Source organism: Phyllostomus discolor, chromosome X (genome assembly GCF_004126475.2).
Source record: "Phyllostomus discolor isolate MPI-MPIP mPhyDis1 chromosome X, mPhyDis1.pri.v3, whole genome shotgun sequence".
NCBI lineage: Eukaryota > Metazoa > Chordata > Mammalia > Chiroptera > Phyllostomidae > Phyllostomus > Phyllostomus discolor.
The window spans coordinates 16,463,055-16,479,272 of record NC_050198.1 but is presented as its reverse complement, the minus strand read 5'-3'; the positions used below and the strand labels follow the sequence as shown (position 1 = coordinate 16,479,272).

Sequence of the window (16,218 nt, the reverse complement as noted above, 5' to 3'; positions counted from 1 at the left end):
CCCTACCGAGGACCTGGCCCGCAATCCAGGCACGTGCCCTGACTGGGAATCGAACCGGCGACCCTTTGGTTCACAGGCCAGTGCTCAATCCACTGAGCTACACCAGCCAGAGCTTGTTCTTTACTCTTTATCCTGTAAAAATATCATGCCTTCCACCCCATTTTGACGTTCTCTGGACCCTTGGGAACCGAGAGTGCCCACTATGAACACTATTCATAAAGTGTTGAATAAACATTGTATCACCTGAATTGTCTTCTTTAATCCTTTTTAACAACCTTCTCAGTTGAACTGATCCTGGCCACTATGAGAATTGCAACCCCTAACACTGTCTTTCCCGTTCCCCCACTTTATTTTTCTACATCACATTTATTATCAGCGGCAATGCTATGATTCTTTACTCATATATTTTGTGTACTGTCTGTCTCTGCCCAGCTAGAATGTACAGTTTGTGAGGGTTGGGATTTAGGTCAGTTTTGTTCACTATGAGATCCCAAAGCACCCAGAACTCCCAACACAAAATGTGCTCAGAGTGAGCGAATGAGCTAGGGAGGAGGCAAAGTACACAAGGAAAGTGACATGTACAGGTTTCATGTACCAGCTTTACTTTCCTGAGCACTAGTCATGTTCCTTCTATGTCCAGAGCACCAGGATGAAAGAGACAGCTCGCGGACGCCCTGGCAGAGGCGTCTCATTCCTAAAAGGAATGAGAGTCCCTGACTGGTATGTCTCAGTAGATTGAGAGCCGACCTGCGAACCAAAGGGTCACCGGTTCGATTCCCAGTCAGGGCACATGCCTGGGTTGTGGGCCAAGTCCCCAGTGTGGGGTGCCTGAGAGGCAACCACACATTAATGTTTCTCTCACTCTTTCTCCTTCCCTTCCCCTCTCTCTAAAAATAAATACAATATTTACAAAATATATTTTAAAAAAAGAAATAAGAACTGAAATTTTATACAGAAGGGAAAAAACTGGAGTGATTTAGCATCTTACATTGATGGTGCTGGCCAGTTTTTCTCCAGCTCTACTGAGGGAAGAACCAAAAAAAAAAAAAACCCGTTTAAATTCCAGCAAATTCTACCTTGAAGAATTTGCAGTGATGCACAAGGAAGAGTTCAATAACCAGCACCCTGCCTAAATACCGCATGCAATGGATTCATCTTTCTCTGGAAAATTTTATTTATTTATTTATTTATTTTTTAAAAGATTTTATTCATTTATTTTTAGAGAGGGAAGGGAGGGAGACAGAGAGAAACATCAATGTGCGGCTGCTGGGGGTCCTGGCCCGCAACCCAGGAATGTACCCTGGCTGGAAATCGAACCTGGGACACTTTGGTTCCCAGCCCGCGCTCAATCCACTGAGCTACGCCAGCCAGGGCGATCTCTGGAAGATTTTATAAAGCAGATTCCCTTGGATCAGGTCCCACTGAATAACCATGTAAACTGGGTAAAAGCTAAAACAAGAATGTGAAATGGCTCAAAACAAGCCTTTCTTTCCTCTGACGCTCTGCCTTATCTGTCACTGCCTTGCTTGGCTGACCATCCCGCTTGAGCTCAGTCTTTTTTATGTTTGACAGGATGTCCCACCCCTAGTCACAAGCATTACCACCCTGTGGCCTATTCCGGCATTCTTTTTGCTCAAACGCTGGTTAATGTTTGCATCCATAAGTAATGGTAAATTCTGTTTCTCATCATTTTTGGTATCCTAAAACTGCATAAAATACCCTGATGTGGTGATGATACAAAACTTGACCGATTTATATACGCGCTACATTTAAAGGTCAGGTACACCTCAGTGGATTGAGCATCAGCCTGTGAACTGAATGGCTGCTGGTTCAATTCCTGGTCAGGGCACATGCCTGGGTTGCAGGCCAGGTTCCCATTTGGAGGTGTGCAAGAGGCAACCAGTTGATGTATCTCTCTGTATCTCTCATGCATTGATGTTTCTCTTCCTCTCTTTCTCCCTCCCTTCCATCCTCTCTCTCTAAAAATCAATAAATAAAATCTTAAAATATATATTAAAATAAATAAGTAAGTCAGTTACAAATTGTAAATGTAAAGTAAGTGTGCAATTGTTTCCCTTAAGGGCTTGCTTTTTCTAACTCTAAAAGCACAATAGTCTGAAACAACCATATCAATATTAATTTTAAAAAAAATAAGCATTGCCCTGGCTGGTGTGGCTCAGTGCATTGAGTGCCAGTCTGTGAACCAAAGGGTTGCCGGTTCGATTCCCAGTCAGGGCACATGCCTGGGTTGCAGGCCAGGTGCGAGAGGCAACAGTGGAATTTGTCTCTCCCACATCAGTGTTTAAAAAGAAAAAAAATAATAAGCATTTACTGGGTTTCTACTTCAGGCAAAGCACTTAGGATATGAGGTGAGAAGGAGGTTGGTGTGGGCCCTCCTGTATCTCACTGTCTACTAGGTAAGGAATAATCGCTACAGGTCATGATATAAGACTCCCACAGACTAACATGGGAGCACAAAGAGGCTGTACTAAGTAAATGGGGGAATAAGGCAAAACTTCCCAGAGAAGATCCCTACACTGGGTGAGAAAATTACATTTGCAAGCACTCCGCTAACATCGTTTTGTGTGTTTTGTTTGGAAAAGACCTTTTCAATTAATTTGCTCTTCAGAGTATATCGATGTCCCCAGCAGTATATGACAGCCATGAAAGATCCTGTATGGGACTGGCAGCCAGATGCCTCGCAGAGTAACGTGCCGCCCAAGGATTATAATTGCCAATAAAAACATTCCATCTTTCTGGTCACATTTAGCAAAGATTATTTAACAGATGAACATTACTACCAGCAGATTGAATCCGCCAACCACCCCATCTGAATACCAACTGAACAGAGAGATGCTGTACAAGGAAACACACATAGTAGGTCCTAATTAACTTCTCATTGGATTTCATTCTTTCATAAATGCATCGACAAATGAAACACATAATACATCCATGTGTTTGATAGATTTGTACAACCCCGTTTCATCAAAAAGGCAGCATATTTGGAGCTTTCTATTAAACACAGCAGATTTGTAAACTGTTGAAAAAAAGTAGAGAAGAAATGAAAGATTCATATTCATAGCAAGGATTGTTATGCTGATTGTGAGTTATTTGTGCTCTGTATTATTTTTTGCTTTCTACTGAATAGTCATTATCTTACTCCATGTTTCTCTTTCAAATCATTTGGAAAGTACAAATGAAGAAGCTGAATAAGGAGATGTGCTTCGACATCTGCATCCTGAAGTGTCAAATTAAAATGACTGTGTAAGTCCTGCCCCACTCAAAAGCAAGTAGAGTTTTACAAGTTTCTTTTGGAAGACTATGCAGTCAGGAGAAGCTAGGTTGAGCTGCAGTAACAAATAGACCCCACATCTCAGTTGCTAAACTCAACAAAGGTTTATTTCTAGCCCACATCACAGATCAGGGACCAGCCTCCTTGCATCTTGCAACTCCACCATTTCAGAGGTCTTTGAGTTGAGCCGCATGGACCAGAAAATGAAAGGCACATTTGAGGAAGTGAAGGAATATTTCCATTTGTGTTCTCAGTGGCCAGAATTCAGTCACAATTCCCAACTTAACTGCAAGGAAGACTAAGAGATATTGTTTCTCTGGGTGCCCAGGAAAAGGAAGTGGATTGACGAACATCTAGCTAATCTTTGACACACAGGGACAGACCTTAAAGTACACATGTTTATTCCAGCAATGTTATATATGATGATTAGGGTCCCAAGCCAACACACCCAAAATGCAACTGAAGAACAGTGCAATTAGACTAACACCTGAATGTCATGTTTCTGGCCATCTCGTCTACCAGCACCACAGCTGAAAACTCGTTAACAGTCATATTAGAGGTTCTGCATTCTATACATAAACTCATCTTTCATTTAGCAAACATTTCTTTTGCCTACCTGTGGTAGGCACTATTCTAGGCACTAAAAACAAAAAGATAAGATCTAGCTATTGCCCTCAGTGGCAATAATGTCACTAACTTTTGTCAGGCCAAGGTAAGAAGCAGGGCATTTCCAGAAACTGCAGAGAGATCAGTTGGCTGGAACAGACTGGGAAAGACAAGTGCAGCGGGGGCCAAGGACCCAGACCCCGTGTGCCACGCTGACACAATACAGGCTTCAATGGGAATCCATTGAAAGAACTGAAGCACAGGAGTAACAGCCAGATGAGTGCTCTCGAAAGACAACTCAAACTGCCTGCTGCACGGAAAATGGACTAGCAGGACAGGATGGAGAGGGCTGTGGCCATTGTGCAGCTGTCACTGTTTTGCCATTAAGGACGTTTTGACGTACACACCTTGACCGGGACATTTTGACATGGGGTAATTTCCAGGCCATATTAAAAAAAAAATCATTAGACATTCTCTTTCCATTTTCTTTTTGCTTTGTTATTTTTCTCTTTCCATATTCAAAATAAAATTTGTTGTGTTGTTTTCTCCTTCTGATCATACGTTCATCATGAAATATTCAGACAACACAAGGAGGTACAAAGGAAAAGTAAGAATCACCCATATCTCAGTGCGTGGTGAAAACTGCTGCTAACAGATGCAGTGTATACATTTCCATATCTTTCCCCATGTATACTTTTTTGTTAGATTTTTATTTATTTATTTTTAGATAGAGGGGAAGGAAGGAAGGAAGAGAGGGAGAGAAACATCAATGTGTGGTTGCCTCTTGTGCACCCACTACTGGGGACCCGGCCCACAACCCAGGCATGTGCCCTGACTGGGAATCGAACCAGCGACCCTTTGGTTCACAGGCCAGTGCTCAGTCCACTGAGCCACACCATCTGTTTTATATCACTATGTTCCTGACAAAATTTTGATTGTGTGCAACCTAGCACTATTAAAGAGGATACAGTCCATTTTCTATGGGCAGATCTCAGTTGCTTCCTGAGGATGAGGACAAGTAGGACTGCTAACTTATAGACTGTGTTCACTTGATACTGTTATACATGTTGAAAATTACCTTTCAGAAAGGGACCATTCTGCAGTGACTTTCTCCCCACTTTCTTTTCTTTTTCCTTTTTGATTGAATTTACTGGGGTGACACTGGTTAATAAAATTATACAGGTTTCAGGTGTACAATTTTACAACACATCATCTGTACACTGTGTTGTGTGTTCACCCCCGCAAGTCAAGTCTCCGTCCACCACCCCACTTATTTTCATTCATTATATTGACAGCGTGTCTGCACACACCCAAGGTAATTCTAGTTCTAAAGTCCAGTCGATCCCACCAGGTCCCAATTCTTCTACGAAACCAGCCAGTCACATTATTGGGAATAGAGGGACATCTATTACAGAATACGCCTTTCATCCTCTTTTGTACTGCTTGCTAATCACTGTTTGCATGTTTCAGAGAATTCGGGTTTGTATTCCGTTTCAGAGTAACAAAGCAGCCACCGCCAAGGTTGTGAGGGCAGGTGTGTGTAGCCACCACCTGGCTTTACCATTTTCATTGAAGGATTTTTGCCGGACTGCCAAATCAGCTTAGGTCTGTTTGCAACATCTTTCATTCCTGAAAGGGTGATTATGCCTTATTGTTTCATTTGCAATTTTCATTAATAGTTAGATTATCTTTTTCTATGGCTGTTGACCATTTGCTGCCTTCTTTTGTGAACTACTTGTATATATCCTCTGCCCATTTTTAATGGTGGTATTAAAATTTTTCTTATTGGTTTGAAAGAGAGCTTATTATATTAAGAATATTAGTCTTCTACCATATGAGTTGCAAATGTTTTCCCTTTTGTCAAATATTTTAACAATGTTTATGGAGGGTTTGTTTCTGAAGTAATAAAGGTTCGTTATCGATGTTTTTGGTTATGGTTTCTAGCTTTGGTGTCATGCTTAGAAATTTCTCCCCCAAGATTGTATAATCACTTAAATCTTCTTCTAAGGGTAAGAGTAACTGTTTTACACATTTCTTGGAAAAAAAAACATGTAATAGATAAAAGTTTAATGGTTTGTGGAAAATACTTCAAGGTTTAAAATTGCCTTTCTGATGGGACAATAAAGTACTAAAAATGGTTTGGGGTGTAATTTGTGAAATTTGGCCTCCTTGCTTTATAGTCTCTCTCTCCTCTCTCTTGTTTCTTTCCTGTCCTCTCGCTCTCATCCCCGTGAATGAGAAATTCAAAACAGAAGGGGAGATAAGTGTGGAAGCCATGGGAGCCGGAAGACACCATGATACAGACACAGAACCCTGACTGACCTTCACCACTGAGATGCACCGACGCCAGCCTTGGAACCAGAAATCGGTGACCCTTCCACCAAGTGCTGCGTTGTCAAATTTAAAAAATAAATAAATAAAACTAGCCCTGGCTGGTGTGGCTCCAGTCTGCAAAGCAGAGGGTCACCGGTTCAATTCCCAGTCAGGGCACAGGCCTGGGTTGAGGGCCAGCTCCCCAGTTGGGGGGCGCGTGAGAGGCAACCACACATTGATGATTCTCTCCCTCTCTTCCTCCCTCCCTTCTCCTCTCTTCTAAAAATAAAGAAAGAAAATCCTTTTAAAATAAATAAATAAATAAATAAATGCAAATTAAAACATTTTAAAAATAAGTCATAGGAAAAGAAGTTGTTGACTCAAACAAGCAGGCACTGCCCGCCTGAGTCAGTGTGCCGTGGGCAGCAGCTGGTACACCATTTCCAGAAACGCCAATGGCAGGGTTCCCAGCAGTTGTGTCCAGTCCCCGGCATTAGTGATGTGATCAGAGCTGTCTGTCCCAAGGAATGATGGCAGCATTGTCTCCACTGGAGCAGTTCCTCTGGAAGGTTCCAGCCCTCCTGGAGAGTGTGTGAAGTTTGTAATCTCTTTTCTAGTTGAAACTGACAAGAGGGGTTTTGTCATTTGTGAGTAAGAAACCTGAATTATACACAAAGACGGCCAGGAGTGGCTGCAGAGCGCATTCCCGCATTGTAATGGGTGTCTAGGTTGATCTTGCCCGCCTGGCCAGCCTGAAGGCGGAGAACGCCCACCCTAGTGTCAGACCCGTCAGGGGCTCTTATGTCCTGGTTCTCATTGTGCACCCATAGCCAGAAGGGCTACATTGCACCTGCCAAGCCGTGCCTCCCATCCCCCAAACCAATCCACTCACTGATGGTCACATAACTGTGAAACTCTTATCAACTGCATAGCAGCGGAAAGGACAGAGAACCATTCTCTGGCTTTGCTGAAGCTGCAGCAGCAGGAATCAGATTTCCTTGTCACCAGCTTGAAAAAAAAAATTCTTTGACGACTGTGGTGACATGAGACTATTCCAAACGCCCATGAAACTGGCTCCAAGTTTGTGCCCCTGAAGCTTTTTGTGCCAACGATTCTGGAGGACATCGGTGCTAATAGTATCCAGGGAGTTGGAATTCTAATATAAAACTTGCTACAACATGCACACACAGATAATTGAGACATCTGGTCACCTTCTGTTGAAAATAGGAATCTTTTAGCCTAGAACTACGCATTTAAATATGGTCTGCACCAAAATATAGTTTTTAGCACAACAATCATAATCCTTTCTTAAAAGACAGTAAATAAAAATGCACAAAAAATATGTGAAAAATAATGGTCTGGCTTCGACAAGCAGACCTCGACATCAAACCACTAATGAGAACCCATGTTAGATGTGGGGAAAGCTCGCGAGATTATTTTCTTTTTAATTGAATTTATTGGGGTGACACTGATTAATAAAATTGTATGTTTCAGGTGCACAACTCTGTAATATATTACCCTCTCCTACCTCCCCAATCCCTCTGGTCATTACCATATGGTTGTCTGTGTCTGAGGTTTTCTTTCTTTCCCTCTTTTTTTTTTGCTTCAGAATTTATTTTAAAAGCTTTCAAATACTAAGGAAAATATATATATGCTTCTATACACAAAATAGAAATAAGCTAGCTTAACTCTGCCTTAAGCACCTACTGCTCAACCATCTTGGATCTCTGGAGATCATTTTCTAATGGAAGGTGTGTTCAGCCCATCCTACCTCTAAGCAGTTGACTCAAGGACGAGGTAAAACTTCAGGTAAACAACTTAGGAAGTCTATCCAAATTGCTCAAAGGACTTTGCAGACATGAGCTGATCAGCCTTACAGATAAGTTTGTGTCATTTGATTCATGTCCACTGTTTCCTTTGAAACTGCTTCAGGGGTGTCCATTCGGTGAGGGACAGGTATCTGTGAATAGCACAGACCCAGGCCCAACCTCGTCCTCGGGGAGGGGAGGGGCCTGAGGCGGCCCTTGATCTTCAGACTTCGGAGGCCAGACTTCCTGGTTACAGTCTGACACCTTTCTGCCTCTGCCTCCTGGGGCTTGGAAACGAGAAACCGGCTGTGGGGGAAGGATCGTGGGGGAAAAACACCGCAAGGGAAAGGAGCCCGGCCGATTGTTCTGTTTCTTTTAAAAACATCCTGAGACCACACACACTGGGGCCTGTTCAGCCTTTACCTCCTCTGAACTTGAGAGCCTGTGGGTAACAATAGGAATTCCGTTGAAAGGGGAGGGTGGACTGGCTCTGTCCTCTTGCAACAGCTGCCAATCGATTGTCCTCGCACTCACGTTGAGAGGACTTCTCCCCCCTGTACTGGGGGCTATGGTGTGGCCCAGTTCCCCTCTGCAGGGCTGAGGGACTCATCCTCCCAAATACTGGCAGTGTTGGCTGGCACTGGTTCGAGGCTCAGTCAGTCCGTCTCTGGGAATTGCCCTCCATTGCAAGTTGCCTGCTCATCCTAAGGTATGCCCCCTTTCTGGGTGCAGCCTGCATTCAACTACTGGCCGATCAGGGGGTCCCAGTTCCCTCACCCCAATTTAAGACAACACGGAAGCACCTCCCCAGTCTAGAGTCCCCATGGCATTGGCCGAGGGGTCTGCATCACAGTTTGTCCCCCTCTACCCAGGCCTGCTGCATTCAGCAATCCACAGAGGCGCCTCCCCAAGCAGCCCTCCATGAATTTCCTGTGCACTAATCTTCGTCTTAGCCTATTTCCAGGGAACTTAACCTAAGACACACCCATTTTAAGTACAAGGTGACAGACCTAGATAGGCCACGGAGGAATGGAAAATCACCAGGCGGGAAAACTGTACCATGAGAAACTGTAGCCTGGGAAAGTGCCTGCCTGGGACACTGCCTGCCGACCCTACCCAGGACAGACAGATGCCCGGCTGAGACTGGGGTCTGGGGTCGGCCTATCCGGCATCACAGGACGCAGCTCTAACTTAAGCCTGACACCATGTATCAAGAACAACGGTCAGCAGGAATGGCACCCAGCAACCAGCTCTAGCCAATCAGACTCTGACACCCCAGCCAGCTACCTTTCGTGGGTTTTTGCACTTAAAAACCCTGCGTAAGAACAACCAAGCGAGTCTTAACCTCCCTGGTTGGCTCCCCAACCTCCCTTGGTTGGCTCTACTTTCCCTCTTATTCCCCCTAATAAACTCTGCTCTCCTGGGCTCGCTGCGTCCGTCCGGTTTCTTGAGGCACTCCGACCTAACACAAGGCTTCTTGGACTTTGGAAGAGCCAGAAAGATAATTTTGCAGGTTTACCTAATTTCTTTTCCATTTTTATTACCTATAATTAAGTCATCTCTGAAGGAAGTACTGATTAGCCTTGACTGGTGACTCATGATTACAGCAGACAGGGCCTGATGCCCCACAGAGGTTTAGTTCAAGGTCAGCAATTATCTACCCACAGCAAGGTCGATGGGTTTTGGGTAGGACACGAAGGGTTGCTCTTGCATTCATTTCTGAGGAAATTGCTGTCCAATGAGACTTGGAGAAAGAAGAAGGGGAAGGAAGTGAGACAGACAGACGGACGGATGGACGGATGAGAGATAGAGAGGTGTGGAGCACCTACAGTATAAGCAATAAGAAACCGACGAAGAGGAAAAAGCTACATGGCCCCTCCATCATGGTGCCTACAATGTAGCTGGGGGAGAAACACCTTAAAGAAAGTGCGGTAGGTTGTAGTGTGGGAACGGCAGGGTGCCGTGATGGTACATAATCCTGACAAGCACAGCACTGAGACCGCTGCAAGAAGAAAAGAAGTGTCAATGCAGAACAAAATAAACAAGTAGTGAACAGGGAAGAAGAGGACTTTGGGGACGCTAATCCAATGAAATAATGGCTTACCAGGCAAAAGAGGGAATTTGCAGGAAGACATTCTATTCATAATGCTGAAAACCTGGAAACAACCCAAGTGCTCAATAAGAGGGGAAGGATAATAATAGAATATTATGAAGTAGTTCAAGTGAAAATAATGATTACATCCATTTGTAGAAATGTGATGTGAAATGATAGTAAATGGGTAAAGCAGAAATGGTGCATGATCACTGCGTTACACCTGTATGAAAATATGTCTTTATAAACAATGCCTTGGACAACAAGAACTTCATGTCGTATATCCTCCACCCCCCCCAGCACCACTAATCCCCTTGGTTAATTATGTCATCTTTCTGGCCTGATTTTTTTAAAAGGTTTTCTTTGTCCTGTTATAAGAGCCTTATATGTACATGCGCCAGTCTAGAAATGTCTTTTACGTCTTTAGAAATACCCAGAAATTACTGTTCTTTATTACAAGGAGAAAAAAATGGCAATATCATGCCGTGGAAAGACCAGCAACTTCGACTGTGTGGGTTTGTTACTTAGAGGGAATTGAGCATTTTAAAATGACATAAAGGGTCTACACCTTTGAAGAAACCAGAGAGTTACAACCTTCTTGACAATATCTATCAATGGCTTTTTTTAAGTGCATAGTCTTTTGCAATCTAAAAACAAAACGAACAAAATAAAGCAAAAGAAAACAGACTCATAGAAACAGAGCAAAGGGATGGTTACCAGAAAGAGGGCAGGGTGGTGATAGGGGAAAAGTTTACTAGGTGACAGAGGATTACTAGACTTAGTGGGGTGATCACACTGTAAGTTATAACAATGTCAAATCACTATATTGTATACCTGAAACTAATATAACCAATATAAGATTGTATACCAACTGTCCTTAAATAAAAAATAGATTTAAACTTTTTAAAAAAGTGCATAGTCTTTGATTCAGTACTTCCAGTCCTAGGCTATCTCTAATGGTGTGGTGGTAAATGTTTAACAGCTGGATCTCTAGAGGAAAAACCTTGAACTTGTAGTGCTTGCCAACTTTCATGCTGTAAATACTCTTATCGTGGCCCATTTCAAGTTACCAATGTAATATCACAAGACGTGAGCCCTGCCTGGTGTGACTTAGTGGACTGAGCTCCTGACTATGAACCAAAAGGTCACCCATTCCATTCCCAGTCAGGGCACATGCCTGGGTTGCAGGCCAGGTCCCCAGTAGGGGAGTGCTCAAGAGGCAACCACACACTGATGTTTCTCTCCCTCTCTTTCTTTCTCCCTTCCCCCCTCTAAAAATAAACCAATAAAATATTTTTTTAAAAAGATGTGAAACCATATGTCCACACACAGACTTGTTCGAAAATGCTCAGAGCACTATTCATAATAGCCAAAAATAGAAACAATTCGAATATCCATCAACTAGAGAATGGATAAACAAATTGTGACATAGCCATACAATAGAATACTACTCAGCAATAAAAAGGAATGGACTACTGATACATGCAACAACATGGATGAATTGTCCAAATAATCATGTTGAAGGAAAGAGACAAAAGAAAAGCATATGCTATATGATTTCACTTATATACACTTCTGTGAAATGCAAATTATTATGACAGAAAGCTGATCAGTAGCTGTTTGGGGATGGGCAGGAATGATGGGCAGAGGGACGGCCAAAGGGCGGAAGAAAACTCTTGCAGGTGGTAGCCATGTTCATTATCTTGACTGCGCTCATAGTTTCATGGGTGTACACATATGGCCAAACTCATCAAATAGTACACTTTAAATATGTGCAATATACTCTAATGTCAATTATACCACAATAAAACTGGTTTTTTTTTTTTTAAAAAAAAAGCTAATTGGTGTCTTCTGTGCTATCTCCTCTGATGTCCTTAAACTTGACCTTCACCCAGCCGGACTTTCAATGGCTTGCATATCTTTGTCAGAAGTCTGCCCCGAGGCTGCCAAAACCCACAATTGCCCTGTTCCCAGCCCTGTTCAATGCCCTGTTCCCAGCACATGGAACAGTTTCTGGCTGAGAACTAATGTTAGCTGCAGATATTAGTGTGATATTAGGGTGAAGGTGCCTAGGAGTTACATTTCCCACCTCGCCTGCCTCTTTGCCCCCACTCCTTTGGGCGGCTTTTAATGATTGGCAAGTGCGAGGGCGTAAATGCCCAGCTCCCTGGACTCTTGTCCAAGGTAATTCTGAAGTGAATTGTTCATACTGGTGGGATTAAGTTCCAGTTCCTCCTGGTGGTGGCTGGCCTAATAATGAACCCATTGATGGACCATATTTCTTTCCCTGTATCACTTTTCCATGACCTGTGTCCATGCACCCAAATAAACTGCATGCACTCCGATCCTTGGACCAAGGTCAGCTTCTGGGGAGCCCGACTTAGACAGGGTCAAAGCTCTGGTGAGGATCTCCCGCTAGAAGTTGGAAGAAGAGATTGATTTGAAGATCTGAGTTCTAAGGCACTGGCCCTTAAGACCCCTCTGAGTTAAAGGACAATTTCTAAAGCTAACATCTGGCACACCAAAAAAATGCACAAAGATGGATGGGTAATAAAAAAAACAAAGCACTAAAGGCAGGACATCATGACCTCTCTTACATCGTCAGAAGACAATACTGGAAGAGATGGAGAACTTGCAAGAGGAGGGACCATTGGTTTGGGGGTGTCCAACCTTTTGGCATCTCTGGGCCACGCTGGAAGAAGAAGAGTTGTCTTGGGCCACACAGTAAATACATTGTGACATGTAATCACAAAAAAATCTCATAATGTTTTAAGTAAGTGTACGATTTTGTGTTGGGCCGCACTCATAGCCATCCTGGGCCACATGTGGTTCACCGGCCTCAGGTTAGATACCCCTGGAAAGATCAAGTTTTTGTGTGGTCATGTTTGCAGGAAAAATTAGCTTTCCAGCTCCTTTGCCCTGTACTAATGTCTGCAGCTAACATTTGTTCTCAGCCAGAAACTCTTCCATGTGCTGGGAACAGGGCACTGAAAAAGACAAATTAACGTCTTTGCTCTCATAGAACACATACCTTAACAAGGGGAGGCAGATAATAAATAAACACGAAAATATCAGAGCGATCAATTATTTGCAGAGAATTAAAACTGGGTGAGATGGAGGTAGGGGCTGATGGCGTAACTGCTTTAGATTGGCTAGTGTGGTAGATTATTGTTCTGCAAATACCCCCCCCCCCAAAGGGGAAAGAGTTCTTCCCTCCTCACTGACGCTGGCCGTGTGAATTGGTTCAGACAAGTGGGGAGAGGGGCAGTGTGTGAGTTCTGAGTCTGGGCCGTAGAAGCCTGAGGGTTTTCTTTTGCTCATCTGGGAGGCAATCTGGACCCCAGACTGAGCTGCAGAGCAGGACTGCCCCCAGCCACCCCACAGGCCTGTGCATATGAGATTGATGGTTGTTGTTTTAAGCCACTGAATTTTTGGGTGGTTTATTATGAAATATTATTATAGCAACAGCTGGCCGATCACCATAGCTAGGGAAGTCTCTCTGAAGAGCTGATATCTCAGCTGAGATCTGAATGATAAGAAGCCAGTCCTGTGATCATTATTCCAGGCAGACAGAACACCTGACGTGGGTAAAAAGACACAAAGGTGGGAATTGGCTCGGTAGGTTCAGGGAGCCGAAAGCCAACCTGTGAGGCCAGACTATGCAAGGGGCTGCTTGGGAGAGTCTCATGACAGGAGTCTGAAAAGAATGAAGCAAAAGCCAGCGTATAGTGGTTTTGCAAACTACGCTAAGGAGTTTGAATTTCATTGTAAGTACAGCGGAAAGGCCCCTGAGGATTTCAGCAATGTAGTGACACAATCACATTGATTTTCGAAAGATCACTCTGGCTGCTATGTGGAGAATAGATTAAGTGGGGGATGTGAATACTTTTCTGCTAAATCAGGATGAAATCTCAGGATCTTCCTGAACACAGAGTTCTTGAACTATTCAACGGAGTTAAAATCTATATGCCAACTTAAATGTAGGTTGTGATAGACACCCAGATAAAATGCAAAAAAAAAATTGCTGAAGTACTACTTCATTCATGTAAGAAACCACCCCCAAATTGCTTAGGTACTATTTCATTCATGTCAGAAACCACCCCAAACTTACTGAGTTAAAACAGCAACAATCACTCATTTGTTCACAAATCTGCAATTTGGGCAGAGCTTGATGGAGACGGCGCATTTCCGTTTCATGTGGAATGAGCTGTGGAGAATCCACCGGGGACTGGAGGATCCATTCCCAACATGACCTCATTCACATAGCTAGCAAGGCGGGGCTAGCTGTTAGCCAGGGGCCTTTGTTGTCTTCCATGCAGGACTCTACGTGGCCACTTGAACTTCTTCGCAGCCTGGTTGTTGCGTTCTCACAGAGCGCATCCCAAAGAGACAAGCCCCAAAGCACAAGGGCTCACCCAACCTCAGCACGCGGCACACTTGCTAATTTTCCATTGGCCAAAACTAGTCACATGGCCAAACGCAGCATTAAAGTGGGAGGGGACTACATCAGGGCCTGAATACTGGGAGGTATAATCTGTTACCGGTCAATAACATTCCGAAACAGGAGCCAGCTCTCTGCCACTCGCTCTCAGGTGACCCTGCTCCAGAGACGTAGCCATGTTCCCATTGCCCACACCCACTGCACAGCACAGCCCACTGCCACCCTCCTCGGCTATGGACACCAAATCTGTGTTGTTGTCACCCTACTGTAGGATATGTGGCAGCCCTGGCACTGCCAGGTGGCCAAGCTCCAGCCCGAGCTACGTGACCACATCCACCCCCACCTACAGCGTGGGTGATGCACTGAGCCCCAGCACCAGCGGCAGTGCCTATGCCTGGTCCTTGGGTGATAGGTGGACTGTATGCTGTGTGCTCCACGGCCATGTGCTCCTTGGCCGTGCACCTGTGGAGCAATGTCCTGGGCATGCAGGACTGCGTAGTCTTCTTGCTCGCTGATGCCATGCCCACCGAGTTCAAGAACACCTGCACCAACGAGAAGGTGGAGCTGCAGGCGCTGAAGAATGACTTCACCAACTACACAGACAGGGTGAGCTTTCTGGAACAAGATCCTGCTGGCCCAGCTCCAGCAGCTCAAGGGCCAGGACAAGGCGCACCTATGAGAAGGAGATGCGGGAGCTGCGCTGGCAGGTGGACCAGCTCACCAGTGACAAGGCCCACGTGGAGGTGGAGCATGCCAACCGGCTGAGGACATCACGCAGCTCCAGGAGAAGTTGCAGGAGCAGTTGCTTCAGAGGGAGCAAGCGGAGGGCATGCTGCAGCCCCTCAGACAAGACGTTGGCAGTGTTGCTTTGGCATGTCTTGGTCTTGAACATCGAGTGGAATCGTTGCAAGAAGAGATTGCCTACTTAAAGAAACTCCACGATGAGGAAATCCAGGAGCTGCAGGCCCAGATTCAGGAACAGCACATCCAAGCCTGACCTCACAGATTTCCTGTGTGACATACGTCAGCAGTAGGAAAGCGTGACTGCCAAGAACCTTCAGGAAGCTGAGGAATGGTACAAGTCCGCGTCTGCTGACCTCTCCGAGGCTGCTAATGGAACACTAATGTCTGCACCAGGCAAAGCAGGAGTCAAATGAGTACAGGAGACGGGCACAGTCCCTCACCTGCAGTGTGGACAGGCTTAGAGGAACGAAAGAGGCTCTGGAGCGCCAGGTGCGTGAGATGGAAGAGAACTTTGCTGTCGAAACTGCTAACTACCAAGACACTCTTGGCTGCCTGAAGGATGAGATTCAGAACATGAAGGAAGAAATGGCTTGTCGCCTTCATGAATAGCAAGACTCACTGAATGCTAAGATGGCTCTTGGCATTGAGATTGCCACCTACAGGAAGCTGCTGGAAGTTGTGGCCAGCAGGATTGCTCTGACACCTCCCAACTTTTCTCCCCTGAACCCGACTGAGGGAAATCAATCTGGAGTTGCCCCCTCTGGTCGACACCCACTCAGAAAGGACACCTCTGATTAAGACAGTGGAAACTAGAGAAGGACAGGTTATTGATGAAACTTCTCAGCATCACCATGATCTGGACAAAAATTGCACACAGTTGGTGGGGCACTAAATTACCAACAAGAATGAAAAAAGAAATCTG

General features: G+C 44.7%; 1 pseudogene; it reads left to right on the top strand.

Moving 5' to 3' along the window:
- The first annotated feature begins 14,785 nt into the window (after nucleotides 1-14,785).
- LOC114505625 lies at nucleotides 14,786-16,218 on the top strand (annotated as a pseudogene).